Genomic DNA, 21,040 nt, shown 5'->3' on the forward strand with positions numbered 1-21,040 from the left:
TAAAATTGAACTGAGGAAGAAGAAAACATTGATGTACTTTTAATTTCAGTTATGAAAGGGACCCCTGAGAAAGAGACTGTGCTGAGTATGGGTCAGAAACAGTGAGAATTATCCCCAAAGGGCATGTGCCTGTGTCCTGGGGGTCCTGGGGGTCCTGGAGGCTGGGACAGAGGCTGAGGTCTCGAACTGGAGAACATTGGAAGATACCCACTCAAAACTCCCTCTGCGTGGAGTGTGTATGGGGTCTGTACCAGGCCCACAGTAAACGACAGGGTTAACAGGCAGAGAGCTTTAAGTGTGAAGATTTCATGTTTGGAGAACCATCTAGGGATCGTAGTCCACTCATCAGCATTTTAAATCATCGGGTCACGGGGAAGCATAGCGAGCAGAGATTTTACAGGCAGCTGTGGAATGCTTTCTCACTCTTGAGTCCTATGCCAATCTGGAACCCAGGAAACGCTGGAATATGCATGTTGACCTGGAGGCTATAAAATACATTCTCCAAAGATAGGCAGAAGATGCAAAAACACTGAGAAAAGGGCTCGGTGAAACTTGAAGAGTTGATGGTCATACTGGTTGCATCCAAATGTAGCTTGGTCATTTGAGGGGCTAAGGATTTTATGGAAGATAGTAAAAGTAAAAAATAAATAAATAAATAATCCATTTTTTAGGTCCAAGTAATAGGATTTCCCTAGATTTAGACGGAATTGGGAACTAAGGAAACTTTAGGTGACGACCTTGGAGATGTGAAAATTGCCCAATGTGAAGGTTCCTATGGGTAGAGAGCAAGTTGAGAAACCTTTCTTTTCAGTGATTCTATACCAAAATGCTAACAATGGATCCCCCAAAATTGAAAAACAAAAACAAAAAACACAACAGGGCTCATTCTCTCTCTCTCTCTTCTGATTAGTTATTTGTTGCATTGTGAGCTGGAGAACATAAAGAAGTGAGGTAGGGATGAGTGGAGAAAACAGAACGAAAGGAGGCAAAGTGGGTGAAAAGGGAGAAGTGAGTTTAGCAAGAAAAGTGGAATAGGAAGAATATGGATTTCAGGTTTATTGTTTTGGATTTTCAGGTGTACAAACTAGTTAGTATCTTTAGCTCCCATTGTCATCCAAGGCAGATACATAAATAGTCTTAATTCTGAAATAACTATTGCACAGGGAGCAAACATCAGATACTTTAGATCTATATACATAAAAGATTGCTGACATGGGTGGCAAATACCACATGAAACCTGGACAGGCTGAATTTGTTTAATAACTGCCAGATTTATAGGCAGATATAACACTTTCTTCAAGGGTTATCCATCTAATTGTGATGCCTTAATTCCCTATGCATGGGGCAAGAATAAAAAAACTTCCAATTCATTTTAAGGATGAAATAAGCCGTTTGATTACCTAAGGTTATATATTCTTGGATGTGCATCAGCTGCTTTCTAAAATACCATGCTGCTACAACACTTTGGTTTGATTTAGATTAGCAATGAAATAAAATAGCCCTTCCCATAAAGTAAATATCTTCATGGGGATGACCAAAGTGTAGAGCAAGACAAGGATCTGGCTAATTGTACATATGACTCTGATATACAAAGGACACTATACCTCAAGGTCCTTTCAGCTCTGCCAGAACATAAGAAATCACTCTTCCATAGAATACTTCACAATCAGAGTTTTTCTTTACATGACCTACTCATTAATAGATATTTAATTGTAGTAGAAAATAAAGTCAATAAAATCCAACTCTTTTCCTCTTGAGATTTCTACTCATGTCTCCAAAGAAATTTTCTTGTTACAAAAGCATTCAGACACTTTTCCATCTCTCCTAACAGACTTGACCAGACTTAACAGATAAGAGGACAATTTAAAAACCAACCAAATAAAATACATAAATAAAAATATACTTGGTATAAACAATGATAAATAAGTGTAAAGATTCAAATATTCCATCTGCCTTGTGGAGTAATACAGGCTTGGGCAAAAGTAGATTTACAGTTGTGAGTACACAAAACACAGTTTATTCTTGTATTATTATTTATTAATTCTTGTATTATTTTCCATACAAACAATTGTAAACCTACTTTTGCCCCACTCTATATTTAAAACAGGGGCCAATGTCCAAACTTTGGGGTAAAAATTTTTTTTAAACATCCCATGTTATTAACCAATGCAGTCTTGAAATACCTTAGTAAGAGGTAACACCTTGGACATTGGATAAAATGCTAAACCCTTAGCTTGACATATAGGGTGCCCATGACCTTGTCCTAACCTATGCCTCTATCTATTGTAAACAATCCTGCAACATGCACATATAATCTGCTCCAGGCAATCTGGTTTCTGTAAGGTTCCCATTGCTGAGTCCATCTTGAGCACTCTTCTCTCTGCTCACTTGCTCGGGCTTATATTCACTTGGCTTCCCCTTCTCTTTCCTTCTCTACCTTCAAAAGTTGGCTCTTTCAGAGCTGGCCCCAATTTCACATTCTACAACCTCCCTGATAGATTCAATGTGAAGTTAGCTCTCTTCCCCTCCAAGTTATTATATTTCTCATCAATATAATTCATTTGGAAAAAGAAAAAGAAGGAACCACTTATTTTCTTGCCTTATCTCTCTGAATATCATTCTCTGTGCAGGTATGTCTTGTCTCACCAAACTGCTCAAAGCGTTTTAGGATGAAAAAGCATGTTTCTCACTGTTCAACTCAATTGACTAGCTATGTCTACACAGAGAGTGCAAGATATGTTCATGTACGATCTGGAGAGTACTCTGTCATAGACTTACGTTGTAGCTATATCAGGAAATACAGTCAGTCAGTCCATAAGACTAACTCACCAGACAGGAAACACAATCAATTAGATAGAAATTATCTACTAAACAAGCAGATACAGACTTTCATAATTCTTTAACAACTTTTTTAGATCAATAAAAACCTCCTGGAAAGACATAAAATCCATGGTAGTTTCTAAACTTACAGTTTATTGTAAGTCACTTATTAGAACTATATAGATAAGTTGCAGTCTCATGTTGCACTAAGCATTTTAAACCAAAGATATGATTGCAATTACTAGCTTCTATTTGTAAATGCAGAAACATAATAATAATAATAGTAGTTTTGCTTTGGGCATTTCTTTGAAGGATCCAAGACTTGCTTACCATATGCCATTCTAATTAATACAGCTTATTTCTGTTGACTGAGCTTTTTATTTGTTTGTTTTCTAAGTTTGTGGGTCTGTTTCCGTGAACTAACAAGAAAGGAGATTTAAAAATAAGCCATGACGAAACTGGACAGCAAGGGGCTTCGTGAATGCATGTAGACACAGGCCTTGTCCCCTCATTCACTCCCTTTCCCAAACCAGCATTCCCTCCACTCCTCTGCCTCCATGGATTTACCTTAGATTCTTTACTCTGCAAGGGCATTTGGCACTCATCACTTTCCATGTCAGGAGATGTGGCCTTGGCCACAAAGTTCTCAATATATCATCAGGTCTTTGTTGGGCTCTAGTTTCAGTTTTTCTTAACGGTGCATTTTACCAGACAGCTTTTTCATACATCATTAAACAGCAACTATAACACTTGTGCCCTCTTTCTGATTTAGAGTAGATAGTAATGTTTAACATCACATTTAACACCACATGCTCTTCACCACTTGAGCAATCTCATAGGAATGAATTGTCAATAATACCTCTAAATTAAGGCCCCACGGAGCTCGAAAGATAAGCCTGGTCTCTCAGAAGAAGTACAATGACAATGCTAGATAATGCATTTACTTACAAACCTGAATTTGGGGTCTCCTTTTCTTTCTCTTAGTGACTCCAGCATCTAAGCCTTAAGAATTATATTAAAAGCAAGTTAAGAAAGTGATTGCCTTGTCAACCATGGATCTAGAACCATTTCAATCAGCATTTATTGCGCATGTCGTCTAGGAGAGAAGTAGGGAAGTAGTAAACACGTAGACACTGCCTTCAAGGAGTTTGAAAGCAATCAGGGGAAAAAGAAACATAAACAAGAAAGTGTAAAACAACACCTACCTGTAGGCAGGTGCTTGTAACTACATATTATAGAAACGACCCCAGGTTCATACTTCTACGTACTTACTATGTTGAAGTCATCTGGGAATATCGCTGTCACCCCTGTTAGACTGGAGGTTAGCGGTGGGTAGAGGCTGTTTTACTCCTCCTTGTTTTGTTGTGCCTAGGACACTCTCTGAAGCTGAAAAATGTATGTTGAAATAATCCAATCATGGTGGCATGTGGAATGAAAGGGAAAGAAACATGGAGGGTCTGACGTGGAAAAGCTTGAGAAGCATAAAATACTTCTCAAGTTTTTTTCTAAAAACAAAGAAAGTGGTATTTTCTTTTTAATGTTTTTTGCCTACAAAGTGCATCACTTAACTGAAAGCAGAGTGTGCATTCTAAGAAGACAAGCGTTCTCCTTCGGCAAATATATGGCTGGAATGAAGGCAACTAGCTGCCAAGTTACACTCCTTGCCTTCAGGTTTTTCCATGGAAATGATGCTCTCTGCTTACAAAAGCATTTCCCTATTTTTGTATAAGGCCTTAGTCTACCCCCACCCCGAGCTCCTGGAAATAGGGAGAGAGTCAGTATCAGCAGCCACATGGGAAATGGTATTTGTAGTGATCATGTATGCAAAACAGTCCTGCTAGAATTATTCAGATAAGCGAGGTTGTGGCTTGAAATATCCTGATAACTAACCTTCCAAATTTTGTCTTTCTATGTCCATTGGTTGGGATGAAGAGAGAATGACTGAAAATGGAAACTTTAGAAGGCTTGAGAGATGTGGGATGATCAAGGGGAAGGGAGATGTTTCCAAAAGACCCATCAGTCTAGAAAATAAACCTTGAGCTCTCCCCAGGAGCATGGAGTCTGTGCCAGAGTAGACACCTTCGTGTATTTCCAGTAAACTCTCTTTAAAAGCACTCTGAATGCAAAAGTCGGGGGTTTACAGGCAAGTTAAATTTCCCTGAAGTCTCATGTTTTATTTTCTCATGAATTTTGCATTTTACCCACATTTTACTCACATGCATTCCAATATGTTTTCCCCACTCCCCTCTGATTTTTTATCATATGGTGATTAATGCTCCTGTGATGTCTTATCCTTGGCTCATTTTGAGCAACAGGGCTTTAAAATATAAGTTCTGAGAGCAGAAATTTAACTTTCCCATAGTATTCAGTTGCTAAAGACCTACAGCTTTCTCTCCTGAGGCTAGATAGTCAATAATCGTGCCCAACAAATGTGTACGTTTATAAATGTCACATTTCTGCTTTCTCAATTAAATGGCTGCCACTTATTTATGAATACAGCCAATATTTATTGAGCATCTACAGTATGCAAAGTACTGAGCTAAGCCTCTGTTAGGTGAAGGAATAAATCACAGTGTTGAAAGTAGACAGTCATGGCTTGTCTTTCTGCCACAGGCTCAGGAGAGAAAATAGCCTGGACTAAAGTACTAGTGTCCCACTGTCAGCTGGAGACTTTTGAAGCCACTTAACTTTGGTGGTACAACCACTTACTCCCACTCCAAACTGTGCTCAGAAAAATCTAAAAATGTAGACCTAATTCCTTCTCAAAGAATGGAGCAGACTTCATAGACTTTTTTTGTACATGTCATACCCTCATTCAAGCACAATTTCATTAATTTTCCCAGGTGATTAATTTTATAGAATTTTGGTTGGTGACATGTTTTTTCCTGGCCCTCCTGGGAATATCTGAAATATAGTCTCTTGCTATAAGTTTATAATAGAAAGTTTGATAACAGAAAATACTATATGTCAAATGTCCCCAGCAGATTTCCACAAAGGGGGAGGTAAAAAATAGTGTTCATATACTGTTTCTACCCCAGTGCCTTTGTGTCTCAATAAGTATTTACTTAGAGTGTATAGCTAACTCCTGAAGCTTCTTGGCCTACCTCAGTTTGTAAAACCATTTACTTAATATACTTTAAAAACCTGGAGGTGTGCTGCTTAATGGTTTAATTCATACTTTGCAGTTCCCTTCCATGAAAAACTCACTAACAGTGACCTCTTCCATCCTTTTTGTGATTGGCAACCAAACAAGCATAGAGTATTTATAGCATGTCAAGCCCTGTGGTAGGAAGAGTGGAAGATACAAGGGTATGTAAGGCGGCTATGGAACCTTCTCTCGGGGAGCTGCCTGCTTAGCTGGAGAAGACAACCATGCACATCAGTAGCTCCAGCCTAACATGCCAGGATAGCATAAGTGCCACCACAGGTTTGGTGTCACCAAAAACAAGGGATTATGACCATCTGCAAGGATTGCAGATTGTTTCACAAATTAAAGATTTGGAATATATACATATATCAAATCATTATGTCGTCCACCTAGAACTAATACAATGTTACATGTCAATTATATCTCAACTAAGACAAAAGATAACATTTCAGCTCAATTGTGGATCAAAATTTTACTAGCGCGCTGCCAGGTCTGGCTCAGCAGTTGAGCATCGACCTAAGATCCAGGAGATCAGGGTTCGATTCCCGGTCGGGGCACATGCCCGGGGTAAGGGCTCGATCCCCAGTCAGGGGTGTGCAGAAGGAAGCCGATCAATGACAACTCTCTAATGATTGATGTTTCTATCTCTCTCTCTCCCTCTCCCTTCCTCTCTCTGAAATCAATAAAAATATATTAATAAAAAAAAAAAAAAGACTAGCAAAGAGGGTGGGGATGTTTGAAGAAAAGCATTCCCAGCAGAAAGGAAATAGTGGACAGAGACATTTGGGCAAGAGAACCCAGAGTTTATTTTGGGAAAGGACAAGCCATTCCTTGTGATGGGGACTATCTGGGAGGGTAAATGAGAGTTAGCAGAGCGCCTGCATCGCTCAACAAGGGAATTAAGAGTCAGCGCTCCAAAAGAGCCTTGAGCTGTGTTGTAGAGAGAAAGTCCCACTAGCGTGATGCACATTCTGGAAGGCAACTTCACCTGATTAGTCGGCTACAGTATATCCAGCTGGCTCAAGGTGACTAGAGATTCCCCCTCTCTTTGGAATCACTGAGCTAGAGTGGCTGCCCATTGATGAAGATATTCCTCGAAACATGAAGGACTCAATGTAGCAGTAAGATTGGCCAGGGACCTGTACAGGGTCATCAGATTCCTATATGAATCATCTCTCCGTGTGCACAGAGCTGAAAAAGATTGAGATTGACTGTCTGGAAGGGGTGGCTTCAAAATGCGCAGATTTTAGGATTCTCAGAATAGCATTTATTCTTCCTTCCTGTCATTAAAATATTAGGAATTGGTTTTTAAAAATCAGTCTCTCTGCCCAGATTTTTATCTCTTGTCTTCCTCTTGGCTTTTTCTACTTTCTCCCACCATAAACAAGTAAGTATAAGTAAGTAAATAAATAAATATCATCTATTAAAAAAGGCAAAACATGAACAACCTAGAACCTGAAGAGAACAGTGAGGAAAAACGCAGCACCCGAGACAAGAGAAAGTGGGATGGGTGCCGTAAATCTCAAGAAAATGTGAACATTTGGCAGATGGCAAAAAGTGGCTCCCTACCCCTGATGCAGAGCCTACTGCAGAAGAACCCCCCTGAAGCCAGCCTTCTGGATTTAAAACCGGGTGAGATACTTCTGCACCTCTGCACCTTCAGACTTCCTTGGCCCCGGCAATCACAAGCTCCGGCTGCTGTACACTGGGTTATCTCACTCCCCTGGTTGTCCTAGAAGCAGAGAAAGAATCACTTTCTAACCAGAATTTTTATTGTTTTCATCACACAAGCTTCAGTCAAGCTATTAAAAAAAAGACTTTCTCTTATGAAATTTCTCTTCGAAAATAATGAAGTATAAGACAAGAGGAAATGACCTCAGGCAAGTGAAAAAATACTGGTAAAGCTGTAAAAAAACTTTCCAGACGTTTCTCGGGATTTTTGTGTTCTGTCAAACTTCATCCATAGTCATCCTTCCCTGTCTCCAGGCAGCAAGGCTCTGAGAAGGTGTGTTTCTTATCTAACATTTATCATCCTGAAAGAGCTAGTTCTCCTCCTGTCTCACCTAGAAAACTGTCAAACCAGGGATGGGACTCAGTCTTCTGTAAACAACCCCCTCCCCCTAGCCAAAATAACAACAACAACAATTTAACCTAGAGAAGAAACTGATATGATGCTCTCTGCCATTTGCAGAACATAAAGGAGTATCCCTGCCCCAGCTGCTATCCAAACCGTAAATAAATTTGCAGTGCTTTTTGGGGGGTGAACCAGAGAGTTTAGCAGAAAGCAGCAAAGAGATGGAAAGAGATCCTAAATCGTTGCCTGAACTTCGTCCTCAGTTAGCGCCTCCCCCCCTCTTTTCCTCTGCAAAAGGAGCTAGCAGGTGGCACGCTATGCAGCAAACCAGCAGCAGGCCGGCTGCAGCTGTGCATGTTTGGCAAACAAATGTTTCATTTTGGAATTGGTCGTGGGCCAGCTCCGTGGAGTTGGGGCGGGGAGAAGAACCTGCTGCTGTTGCTGCACTGGAGCAGCAGAGCAGGTCCATGGATGCCAATAACCCAAATCTCCCCACGGAGCAGCAGAGTCAGCTCCGGTGCCACTCTTAGAGGCCTCCCACGCACCTTCCCAGCCCTGACGGAGAAAGAGGGCCCAAGGAGAGAAGGTCCCCTTCTTGTGAGGAGTAGCACTCATGAACAGAGGGAACTTCATGTGGAGTTTCCCACGTTCACTGCCTCTTTTGCAGAGAACTGGAATTCTGTCATGAGATGGAATCTGCAAGCATTGCATCGCACCTTTGGGGAAGTTCAAGTTCTCTGGGAGCTCACTTCTCTAGTCCAGCTCCCAGGATCCTGTGGAAGGAGCTCTAAGTTAATATCGAGGACTGCTGGATGGGTCCCATTTTTCTAATTCTGGGCAGCTAATGCATTGGCACATCCATTGCTCCATTTATATGATTTTGGGGAGGCAGCTTCCTGCCTTTTAGATGTCTCTAATAATAGTTATAAAAGAGATGTGAAATAAATGTTTACTTTTTTTTTTTTTTTTTTACCTGAAAGGGTCACATCTAAAGTGGAGTCAACTGAGAAGGTCTAATAGCAGTATCTTTTGGAATTAGTGCAAACAGCTTTAGTGTTGTTATCCCAGAGGAGGCTACCTAATGGCGGGAAGTCCCCTACATCTGAAATCTAGACAACTGGAAAGCACACATAATTGACTGGCTTAGTGGGGTACTATGGTCTGAATGTTTATGTCCCCCTAAGATGGTGGTATTAGGAGGTGGAGTCTTTGGGAGGTGCTTAAGTTATAAGGGTGTAGTGTCTCATAAAAGACGCTCCAGAGAGATCCCTAGCCCCTTCCAACCATGTGAGGACACAGCAAGAAGGTGCCATCTATGAACCAGAAAGTGGGTCCTCACTAGACACAGGATCTGTTGGCACCATGATCTTGGACTTTCCAGCCTCCATAACTGTGAGAAATAAATTTTTATGGTTTATAAGCTACTCAGTTTGTAGTACTACTTATTCAGCCTGAAGGGTCTAAGACATGGGGGTGAGGGGTGTGTGGGGGGGATTCTTTCATTTCTCTATTATGATAGACATAAACATCTAAGTTGCTATGGGGATCCATAAAGAAGGCCACCTTCTGCATATGTCATGTGATGGAGAGGAAGAGGAAGGAGCTGCTTCAAAACTGACCCAATCTTCTTCCCCTTATAAGTCCATTTTACAGTCTAATGATAATTGATGCCCTTAATGAGGACAGAATTTCAATAGAGATCTCAAGTAATTTCTGTGCCATCAAATAATAAATTACTTTTAGGGGAGTTTCAGCACTTCAAACCTAAGCCTCAGATTGATATGTATTTGGTCACCCTTAGAGGTAAACAACATATCTCAACTAACCAGAAAAACCCTCATTTATTTTAGAGAAATGAGAATAGATGTTTTTGTACACCAGTAAGAAAGTCACAGGATACTTCTACATTGTACCACACATCTGCATGAAAATTGAAAAAGTTAATCCAGTAACCAGTTATAGTTAGTATCCAAGATATTTGATAATGACAGTTAAGATTTTTTAATATGTATAAATGTGCACCGAATTTTTAATTTTTTAAATTCAGATACCTCGTTTAAATGATTGATCTGTGTATTTCTACTGGTCTTAGTCCAATCCTCCCTCTCCAATTGCTGGTTTTGTGAAATGACTATACGAAGTAATCAGAACAGTGAGCACAGATGAGAAGCAGCTGTCAACGTCAGGGTCCCAGCCTCCTGGTAGACATTCTACAAAATATCATATCTGGAGTAAATTTCCCTGGGCCTCTCTTATCTAAAGCTTTTGTCGTGCAAGACCAGAAATTTTGAGTCACCTAATTACAAAGTAGAGCAGGCACGTTTGTGAATTTTATGTCAGCTCCCATGTTTTGAAGATGTGTTCCGTGGGGCTGCATAGGGGTAAATTGTTGAGTTTAAGTAGATGGTTAGCCAGATGATTGCAAAAGTGGTTTCTTTCTTTTTAATTTTGACCTCCTTGGTAAGCTTTAATGACTACCTAATCTCCATTAGCCAGCATCCCCTTTGCTGCTGGACGATATCAAACACTCATGATAAGAAACTATGGTGTTCAGTTTTGCTCTCTGTCTGCTTCCCACCATGGGAATGTAAACTTTTCAGCTGGTCTTGGTTTTGCTTTCCACTCACTGTATCCCCAGTACCTGAATGAAAAAAAAATCCTAGCAGAGAATGCTGCCATGCATGCAAATAAGAGAAAAACAAATGAAGATTCGCACATATTTGCTTGAATACTTGCATATGCATAAGGTATCTCTGAGAGCGTCGTGCACACCTGATGACATTTGCTTTGGGTGAAAGGCAGGGCATTTTTCATGCTCCACCCTTTGCAGCTCTTGAATTTTGAAGAATCATGTGATGATGCAAAGTATTCAAAACCAAAGGAATAACGGTTTAAAAAACGGAATGCGCCATACTTGCAAACAGAGTTTAGATGCCTCTGAGGAAACGATTATTTTTCCATTCCTGTCAGTCCTATGAGCCTTTACACTCTGCTTGTCTAGGGGAGTCCAAATCATCTCATATTCTTACATATTTAGTCTCATCATCTTCAAATATTTGTCAAATAAAACAACATGAAAAGACTCTGGCCCCTAATTCAGATTGTTCTATGCCATGAAAGAAAAAATCGAATGAGGCAATTACACAGGAGGGATGGAATTGCATAATTAAGAACATTCGCGATGGTTTTACTGAACAGCATTAAAACGGTCCATTTTCCAATCATTCATTGCTTTTATTGGACACCATCCTGATTTAATAGAATGGTTCTTCTTAATGCTGTTAATTTCTGGAAAGGCTCCAAGGCAAATGAAATCTTGATACTCATGTTCTGGGAATATAAGTTGTGAAGTGATGGAGGTGGGGAGGGTGAGGGGAGGTCTTGCTAAAGATGAATTTCACTCTGAAATCTAACGAGACATTTCATACCTCATCACGACCTAGCTGGTTTATCTCAATGCTTCTTCCCAGACTCTAGGATGATCTTCTGTCACATTGAACAAGATTCAGGCAGCTAACTCAGAGACGGTAAGGAGAGAAACGAAAACCATACTACGGATCAACTGCTTCATGCTTTTTTCTGTCTGTTACCCCCACACAAGGGAGTTATGCATGATTTTAGTCCATATAATTATATCGAATATTTACACTTACATCAATCATGAGAATATTAATAGCGGTATCATTACGATAGGTTGATCCAAAATCTTACTTCAAGAGACACCAAGGTTTTCTTGGGGTTGTGTTTGGGGTCGCCCTTGTCATAGACCAGTGTGGTGGGCTGGGTTGCAGCTCTTGATGTAACTGCTTCTTGAATGTCCAAACGGAAATCCAAATGTGGCCATAGCACCCCCATCTCTAGACTGCTATCCAGTTCTCTGCACTAAGCTGCAACTTGGGAGTTTAGGCAAGTTCCTGACTAAAAGAAGATGGCTGAAGATATCCAACAAGTTCATAAAAAATCATCAGGGAACTGTGAGTCAGGAAGCCTTAGACGAAGTAATTGAGTAGGTGCATGTTAATTAGTCTGGAAGAATCAGATTAACAAAACACGTTCAGCTTAACCACAATATCCCTGGGTTCACAACTGTAAGTTACACATACTCCAGACATTTTTAAATATATAACAAAACTCCGACTCAGACAATGCAAATTCAAAATTATGTGTGTGTTTTTCAGGTAAAGAAAGGTTTCCTTTTGTATTTCCTGTGAGAAAAAATATTGTTTCCTTAATTAGAGGAGTAAAAATAATTCCAGACGTGGCTGGTGTGGCTCCACTCATGCACCAAAGAGTCTTGGGTTTGATACCTGGTCGAGAGCACATACATGGGTAGCAGGTTTAATCTCCAGTGGGAGGCAACCAATCAGTGTGTCCCTCTCACATTGATGTCTCTCTCTCTCTCTCTGTTTCTCTCTTCCCCATCCTCCCGCCCTTCCACTCTCTCTAAAAAAATCGATGGAAAAATATCCTCAGGTGAGGGTTAACAAACAAACCAAAATAAACAACAAAAAAATTTCCAAAATCAACATTTAGTTTAAATAAATAAAATTCCTTTCAAATATTTCAAAAACACCTATTTACTTATAAACAGCAAATACACTTGCTTAGAAAATATTAATAAAGCAGAAAACATCTTATTCTAGTCCTTTGAAATAACCAGGACTGCATTATTTTTTAAGGATTTTATAACTAAAACTTTCCTCAATTGCTACAAATCAATAGGGTTTGACCAAGTCTTACATATGCATTATACATGGAATGTGTACAAACTATACAATTTTTAGCCGAGTACATTTTCAGCATCAAGATGTCCTCCATATAATGATCACACAGAATTCCCAATGATAAAGAGACAAAATTTCACGTTTTTTCTGGAAACATATCAAAAGTTTACATTGCAATGGAAAAGAAATTATGGTCATTAGATGTTTGGTTCACTTAACTCAAGAATCTGGTGTCCAAAAATTCTGGATAGTGGACCTTGTCTTCAGAGGAGTCCCTCAATATAGTTAGTAATCATTAAAGTCCAGGGAACAATGACAATAGATGCCAGCCAGCTTGTAGCTGGTATGTCTGAATTGGCGCCTGCTTGAGAAACACGAGTTCTGTGTATCTGGAGGTATGACTATGCAAAGCCTTGGCCTAGTTTCCGACCTTGGCAGAGGAGCACAGCAGTGGTACAGCACCCTGGGAATCCCAGAGGGCAAAACATTCCACTGCTTCTCTTTAAGTCCCCAAGGTTAACAAATCACAGACAGGAAAGTTGACAAGGCACATAAATATTTATTTATTAAAATGTGCACGGTCGCCATTTCACCTACGTGGGCAGGTTAATTAAGTGGTAGATGCATGTTCTAAGAATAGGTTGTTTTCAAAGTGCTTCGTGGCTGTGTCCACACACACAGATTACTTTGAAAAGCCAGCCTTCTGAATTTAGTCAATCAATTAGTGACCAGTTATTTTCATATTTCTTTTAAATTAATCTCCTAATTCTGGCTGTAATTTTTAAATATTTGGAATATAAAAAATTCACCTCATAGCACTACTAAAATAATTTTTATTTTGTTACGTTCAGACATTTATCATAGAATCTCAGACTTAGAAGAGACACCAGAATTATTGGACCCAATCTCCTCTCCTTTAGAGAAAGCCTCTCACCCAGATTCTTGAGTTAGTTTCTGTTTAATAACTTCCAGCTGTGAGGAGCTTACTATCTCTCATGAATACTTTTCTAATTAACAAATTATTTTATTCATTCCAGCTGCACATTGCTTTTAATTTGGGAGATTTTGTTGGTTGGTTGGGTGTATTGTTACATTTTGCACACATTATTTGTAGTTTGTGAGATGACATCTATAGGTGAAAAATTAAATTAAGTAATGGCTACTTTCTAGCATGCTCTGAGTGGTCGGAATAGGAATAAAGCTTTCTTTAGAACACAGTTTTTCATGTTCTCTGGGGAAGTCCAAGTCTGAAGTATGTGACAAAGTGGTGAAAAAAAAGAGAAGGTCAAAAGGTCAACATCAATTCTCAATGGATATTTATTAAACTATTAATGTATTCAGAATTTATTTGCTGCTCAGTGGGTGACTCGGCCTTTAGCGATTAGTGATGGGCCTAGAATAACTTCCTGGGATTGTTTGGGAACCCGGAATTCTGAACTGCATTTTAGAAGAGAGCTGGGATTTGGAGAGGTGTAACGGAGAAAAATAATTTTATTCGGGAGTCATGTAATTCAAGGGTGTGAGAAACCAAATACAGAACCTGTGGTGAACAGAGGGGAAACCAACTTGCCAGAATGGAGAGTGGGTTGAAGAGAGGAGGGACAAGCTGTCCTGCCCAGGATTATCAAAGCTTCGGGTAGAGATCTAGCCAAGGTCACTGAGCCTTCCAAGAGACCAGGGAAGATGTCTTTAATGAGTAAGCATTCTGACATCACTTGTTTTAGAAATGAGATCAATAGAGTGAGACATGACTCACCCTTCTTGGTAAATTTACCAAATTAAACACAGACGGACATTGTCTTTTACATGCCCATTCTAGTCCTTATAAAGACAAAGAGGATGATTCTGAATGTGGCCATTGCCAAATCATGCTGGGACTGGAGATTTATCCCAATCAGCCTGGCCTCAAGGGAACAAACTACACAAATCATACACACATCTGTGTCCCCACACTGACATCTTTTGAGTAACATTTCTAGTTTCAGCTTCATTTTCAATGTGAAATAGAGTGCAGTGAAAAGATTCAGGAATATATAATCCAACTGTGAAAAAAGTACACTAACTGAAACACTGGGAAACCTGGTCATTGACCACGTAACATGCTTTCTACATTAATCTGATCGCATGAGCTAACACCTCGCGTTTGTTTTCCTAGTGAATTACAATGTCTAGCCAGGTCCTCATTAGCCAAGGTAATCCACTTCTAGTGTGAAACCGGACCTGTTTTGAATCTGTGTGTGTGCGGGTTACCTGTGTCTCACAGTCCCTGGGACCACTCCCCCAGAAGAATGGACCGCCGAAGACACATTTATCAGCTGTGACAATTCTTCTATTGTTACCGCGCTTTGTCAAATGTGACCACCCACAGGCACTTAGCAAAACATAAAGATTTATCACCCGATTCCCCTATTCACGGTCACTTGGGTATTTTGATTTTCGGTGTGATGCCAAGACGTCTTCCTTCATTATGTGCCACGGATAAGGCATCCGCGCTATGCCTCCTACACATGAGTTTGTTAGGTTTTAGGCCTTCCCTCCACCATAAAATATGAACTGTCACGGCCAGTGTTCGGTCTATTTATCTCTGAATTACTGCCCCTCACATTAGAGTTTCCATCCGACGAGTAGAGGGGGAGAGATGGCTGCTTGTTTGCCCCCAGGAAACAAACACTGGAAGCTGAAATGCTCTTAACAGGAAGGGCTGACGCCGAGCGAGGAAACGGGCCCGCGGTGGTAACCAAGTGAACTGTAGTGTGGAGCTGTGGCGGCGACAGGCTCAGGCAACACCCCTCCTTCTTCGTTCACCCGTGGCCCTGTGCCACGGACTCACGTTTCCAAATAAACACAGGGTCAGGAGACACTGAGCAGGGGAGCTGCTTTACTCATTCCAGCCAGCCCAAGGCCCATTTAGACAAAGATTCCCATTTCATAGTTTCACCGAAAAAGAGAGGATGTTGAGTAGAGGGTAATCAAGGATTCATGGGCGGACGCTGAGTGCATTCTGCCCCACTGGGGATTTTCATCGACGTGCTTCCCCAACGATTGTTTTAAGCAAAATTTTGAACGGTTGGATTAACTGGTCCAGTGCTGTTTATACACAGTCCAGGGAAATATTTTGTCCCTGTTGTGAATACCTCACCCTAAATTAAAGTAAACCTGGCTATAGAGGGGGTGCGATTTCTGCTGCCTGCCACAGTCTCTGGTTGGGTAAGCTTCTCGGTTAAAGTCACCCCTCCCTCACTTCCGTTTTGCCCCGGGGAAAGGAGATAGATACATAGGCATTCAGCCCTGACAGGTAAGTGCTTGCCACTTATAAAATCCAATAAATAAATTCTAAATAAATATATCTGCAAATCGAAACCATTTTGAGCTACTTAACTGAGTGCATATCTAGTCCTTTGTACACATATTTGTACAAAGTGTTGCCTGTAATTTTAAAGATGCTTGCCTCCGGGAGGTTTCGTTTTTCCATTGAAGTCCCCTTGATTTACTGTACGCAATATGTTACAGCTTCCTTATTTGCTCCTTTGGGACAGTTACTGACAGTAAATCTCTATTAAAATATTATTCCATATGGTTGCATGAAAATTTTATTGCAGTGAGCCTGGGGCTGAAGGTCACAGCTGAGTAGCTGCAGTTAAGTATTGCTGTCTATGGACTCGGAGGTACATCTGTTCTGGGAGCTGGAGTAAAATTAGAATTTTACTGTCAATAGCATTTCTCCAAAACTAGTTACATTTGTTTACTGTGGCTGGCTGGGCCTTTTTCTACACAGTATTGAAACGCACGTGCCTGGCCCAGCACCCATATCTTGCAGGGTGGGAGTTTTCATACAGAATTTGTTGAACCTGAAGGTCATTGGAGAAGTCCCTAATTGATATTTCGTGTATGATACATGAAAATTTAATTTGATCTCTTCTAATTTGAGTCTATTGCTCATTCACATTGGTTTTAGCCATAACTCATTGTTTGTTCTAAACACTTCTTGGAAATCAGGTCATACAAACTTAATAAATGCTACCAAAGGATGATTTTTAATCAGCATCTCTGGAGCAAATGAGAGAGTATCCACCCAACAATCTTTCATTGGTTTGTATCTCTGATTGAAAATGGTGGGGTGGATTGGACACCATTTACCTGGGAATGGAATGCCTTTAGTTCAAATGTTGGTATATAGTACTCACCCCTGAACAGAGTGGGAAAACCAAGGGACTCTTGAAAGCACAATTCCACTGCATAGCTGTGGCTATATCAGTGTTTAATGGCCTTTAAACACCACATTTAACACTTGGGAGCCAGGTCAACCAATGTCAATGTTGAGCTTGTATTTGCCTTTTTTTTTTTTTTAAAAAAGAAGAAACATTCAGCCATACTTTTAAGCCCATCTTTCTCAGCGGTCTATGTCTAGCCTAATCCAATTCTACCCCAGACTCTCCCAGGCCAAAGCACTGTTAAGTTGTAAGGAGAAAGCCAGCCTAAGAAGTTCCAGGTCTATGATCATGTCTCCACAAAGCTCACCAGCATCTTGACTGGAGCTTCACCCAATAATGATTTGAACAGTAGATTCAGAAATTTGAGTTGACTCTGCATCAGGTTTCTTTTTTGGTACTAATTAATGTCCAACCTTATTTCTGAGACTCCATTGGTTATCTTCTATTATATCCAGAAGTTTAGGGAAATGTTCAAACATAAGTCACCATACTGAACTTTTAGGAAGCAGTAGATGGGGGTGCAAGGGAAAGAAGTGAGAAGGAGGTTGGGAGGTATTAGAGAAAAGGAGTTACATACGCTGAGTGCCGACAGTGGACAAGCCCTGATGCTTCTCAAGGCACTAATCCTCATACTCACAAGGCCCCTGTGAGTTAGGCATAGCTTCCCATTTTACAGATGGCAAAACCAAGGTACACTGAGATTTAGTAATATGTTCAGTTACAATGATATTAAACAGAGCTAGATTCAAAGCAATATGGCCCAATGACTGTTATTAACCATGGTACTCTACTGTGCCTTGTATGAGTAGCATTGTGGGGAAGGCACAGAGGGTCCCAATTGATTTTCCAATAGCAAATCAAGTTTGACTTAAAGACACAGACCATGCTGTTTGGCCTCAGGATGTAGTCGGAGTAAGTCCAGTCTCTCTGTCATTTATGAAAACAAGGATCATGTTCTTGACCCCCAACCATGAGAACAGATATGGACCAAGCTTAACTTTGAAGACTAGTTGTACTTTCATGAAATATATAGTGAAGCACAGCGTTCAATTTGATGGATCTGATGAACTAGGTAGAGTCTCTCCTCAAGAAAAAAAAAAAAAATGGTCCTTACAAAAAGAAATATATTTCAGAGATGTAGGTTATCACAGACTAAATCTCAACCTCAGCCTTCAACCTTCATTATTTCCACTCTGCATACCTCCCTCCCCAACACATACACATAATAGCTGAGCAAAAGGGAAACAGTGTTGTTGAGACCAAGAAAAGAGGTAAATTTGGGAGGTAAGCCTGAGCCAAAATTCCTCATGGAGAGCTAAGAGCAAACTTTGGGAAGATCAAATACAAGGAATAATCCAGAAGACCAGAGGCAGAGCCAGAATCTGGGCAGAGGGCTCTAAGTGGGGAAGAGGTGTATTAAGAGCAAGACAAAGGGTGCCTGAGATTGTCAGGAGTAGCCCCGAGGCATCAGTGCCTCAAATGGCTTAAATGTTTAGCAGGCTTAAAGGATTGGAGATTCATTCTCTTTTCAGCAAGTATTTTTAAAAATTTTATTTTGAAAACATTTTAGACTTACCTAGAAGTTGCAAAAAAGGAAACAGAATTCCCATATATCTCTCTTCCACTTTTGCCGAGCAGTAACATTTCGCATAGTACCATGATCAAAATCAGGAGATTGACATTGGACGATACTTTTAATAAGCAATACAGACTTTATTTGCATTTCATCAGAACAAGTATTTTTTGGAGTGCTTTTTTTGTGCCTGACACAAATTGTGCTAAGGGTTGGGGTGTATCCCTGGCCTTAGAGTGTTTTTAATTTTTTGACAAAAGCTCGCAGGCCAGCCACATGCTACTTGGCTGTACAGTTCTGTGGCTAGTATTTGGAAATACTGTCATCTCACTGAGTTAGCATAACACAGGGGAAGCACTAATTATATCTCTCTGAGCATCTTTCATTTCACATAAACACACAAAGACGGAAACTTAGTTCTTTATGTCTCCAAATTACAGAGAATGTACAAGAGTGAAGAATTCCCAGGGGGAGGTTTTTAGTGGAAGAGCAGTTGGAAAATAAGCCAAGAGCTAGGGAGTTTCCTTCTTGGCCTCAAAGAATAAAACTGGAATCTTTGAAAGCTGTGAACTTTGGAAATACTATTAAGTGTTCGCCAGGTGTGTGTGTGCATTGACAACTCAAATAGAATCTCTCAAAAACTTTGAGGTTTCAGATATTCTTTTATTGGTAATTATAGATATTTTTTATTTTCTATATTAAGTAGCAATCAGCCATTAGAAACAAGACTAATTTCTATATGATTAGGTTTTGCCTATTTTGAGAAAGCTGGAATGTATATTGCTACATATATAAGGTCAGGATTTTGACAATAACATAAATGAATTCATGGTAAAGGAAATATTTTTTTTAGAATTGGTTTTACTGTGTCATTATATAATATCCCCCCCATTTTTTTGTGAGTTTTTTTTTTTTTTGGTAAACTAGAAGTCGTTTCAAATTGCTTTATGTATCACATAAATACTTTAAAAGAAATGTGTATGTCCTGTTTGGAGAAGAGTCTATTCAGGTCTTCTGCCCAATTTTTAGTTGGATTGTTTGTCTTCCTTTTGTTGAGTTGTATGAATTCCTTATATATTTGGGAAATTAACCCCTTATCAGATGTATCAAATAAGCCAGTCTGAGAAAGACAAGTATCACATGATCTCATTTAAATGCAGAATCTAATGAACAAAATAAACTGACAAACAAAATAGACCCAGAGACATTGAAGCATGCAACAGACTGACATATTTCAGAGGGAATGGAGGGGCAGGAGAGATTAACCAAAGAATTTATTTGCATATATGCATAACCCATGGACACAGACAATTGTGTGGTGAAGGCCTGGGGAGGGGCAGGAGTGAGGTGGAAGGGGTTAATGGGGGGCAAAAGGGAGCACTGGTAATATTTTCAACAATAAAAATAAAAATAAATTAAAAATAAATGTGTAAAATGATTACAGCTATGTCCTGGAGAGTGAAAGTTAGTCTCTCTATGAGAGTCCACTTTAAATCCTATCATTTAGAAGTAAATGCAGTAATGCTACATAAATACATATTTACCCACCATAAATGCCTGTATCCACACATGGGCACCTGTGATAGAGACACAAAAAGCAACAGCAGGCAGACTCCCTTTCCTCTCAGCTTGGGCTACAGAGCTCCTTGGATTTGCTTATGTGATAAGGGGGAAAAGATCATTTTAAAGTTAAATCGCCTAGTGAACCCATCTATCATTTGCAAAAAAGTAATGAGCTGGAGCCAGAAGCCGAAGTCTCTGCTTTCTCCCCTTTCTCATGGCCAAGATGTCAGCCATAAAAAGCCATTTTTCTTGATGTGTAATCAAACAATAGATTAAGACTTGGAAGGCGTCGGTGATCAATTGTCTGATAATATGTGACAGATCTTGTCAGATTGACGAAATGTACCCCAATCCAAAGGGAGCGAAGGCTCTGAGCTGTGAAGGTGCTTCCCGGGGCCGCCGCCTGAGCAGCAGAGGCCTCTGAGATGCCAGCTACCTTGTGCCTCAGCACCAAGCAGGATTTCTGCTGTGAAAGCAGCCACCGTGGATTGACATAAGTTAATAACTAATTAGATGCATTTCAGTGATCGCTTAACTTTAATTGGTTTTGTATCTTATTTTTCAAAGGAGGGAGGTATAGACATGTCCTAATATTTTACCATAATAATGTTCCGCAACACATGAAATGAATTCCCCTCCCCTCTCCCCCGCATCCTGACGGGCCGATAAAAATAGTGCTCAGTGGTTAAATAAAGAAAAGATTTTAAAGAAAGCAGACGTAGTGATAAACGGCAACGAAGTCAAGCAGCCGGCAGGCTCCTTGGTGGATCTGCCACCTGATGGTTTGTCCTGGGACCCTAGCAAAGCCTCCAGGTTTCACTTAGTTTGCAAAACCCACACTTAGCAGAGGGGGCGAAGAAGAGTCGGGTTGTTGACACCTTTCCCAGCAGTTCCAAACCCGCCTGGAATACCCGCTCATCTCTGACC

Source organism: Miniopterus schreibersii (assembly GCF_964146895.1).
Source record: "Miniopterus schreibersii genome assembly, chromosome: 13".
Lineage (NCBI taxonomy): Eukaryota > Metazoa > Chordata > Mammalia > Chiroptera > Miniopteridae > Miniopterus > Miniopterus schreibersii.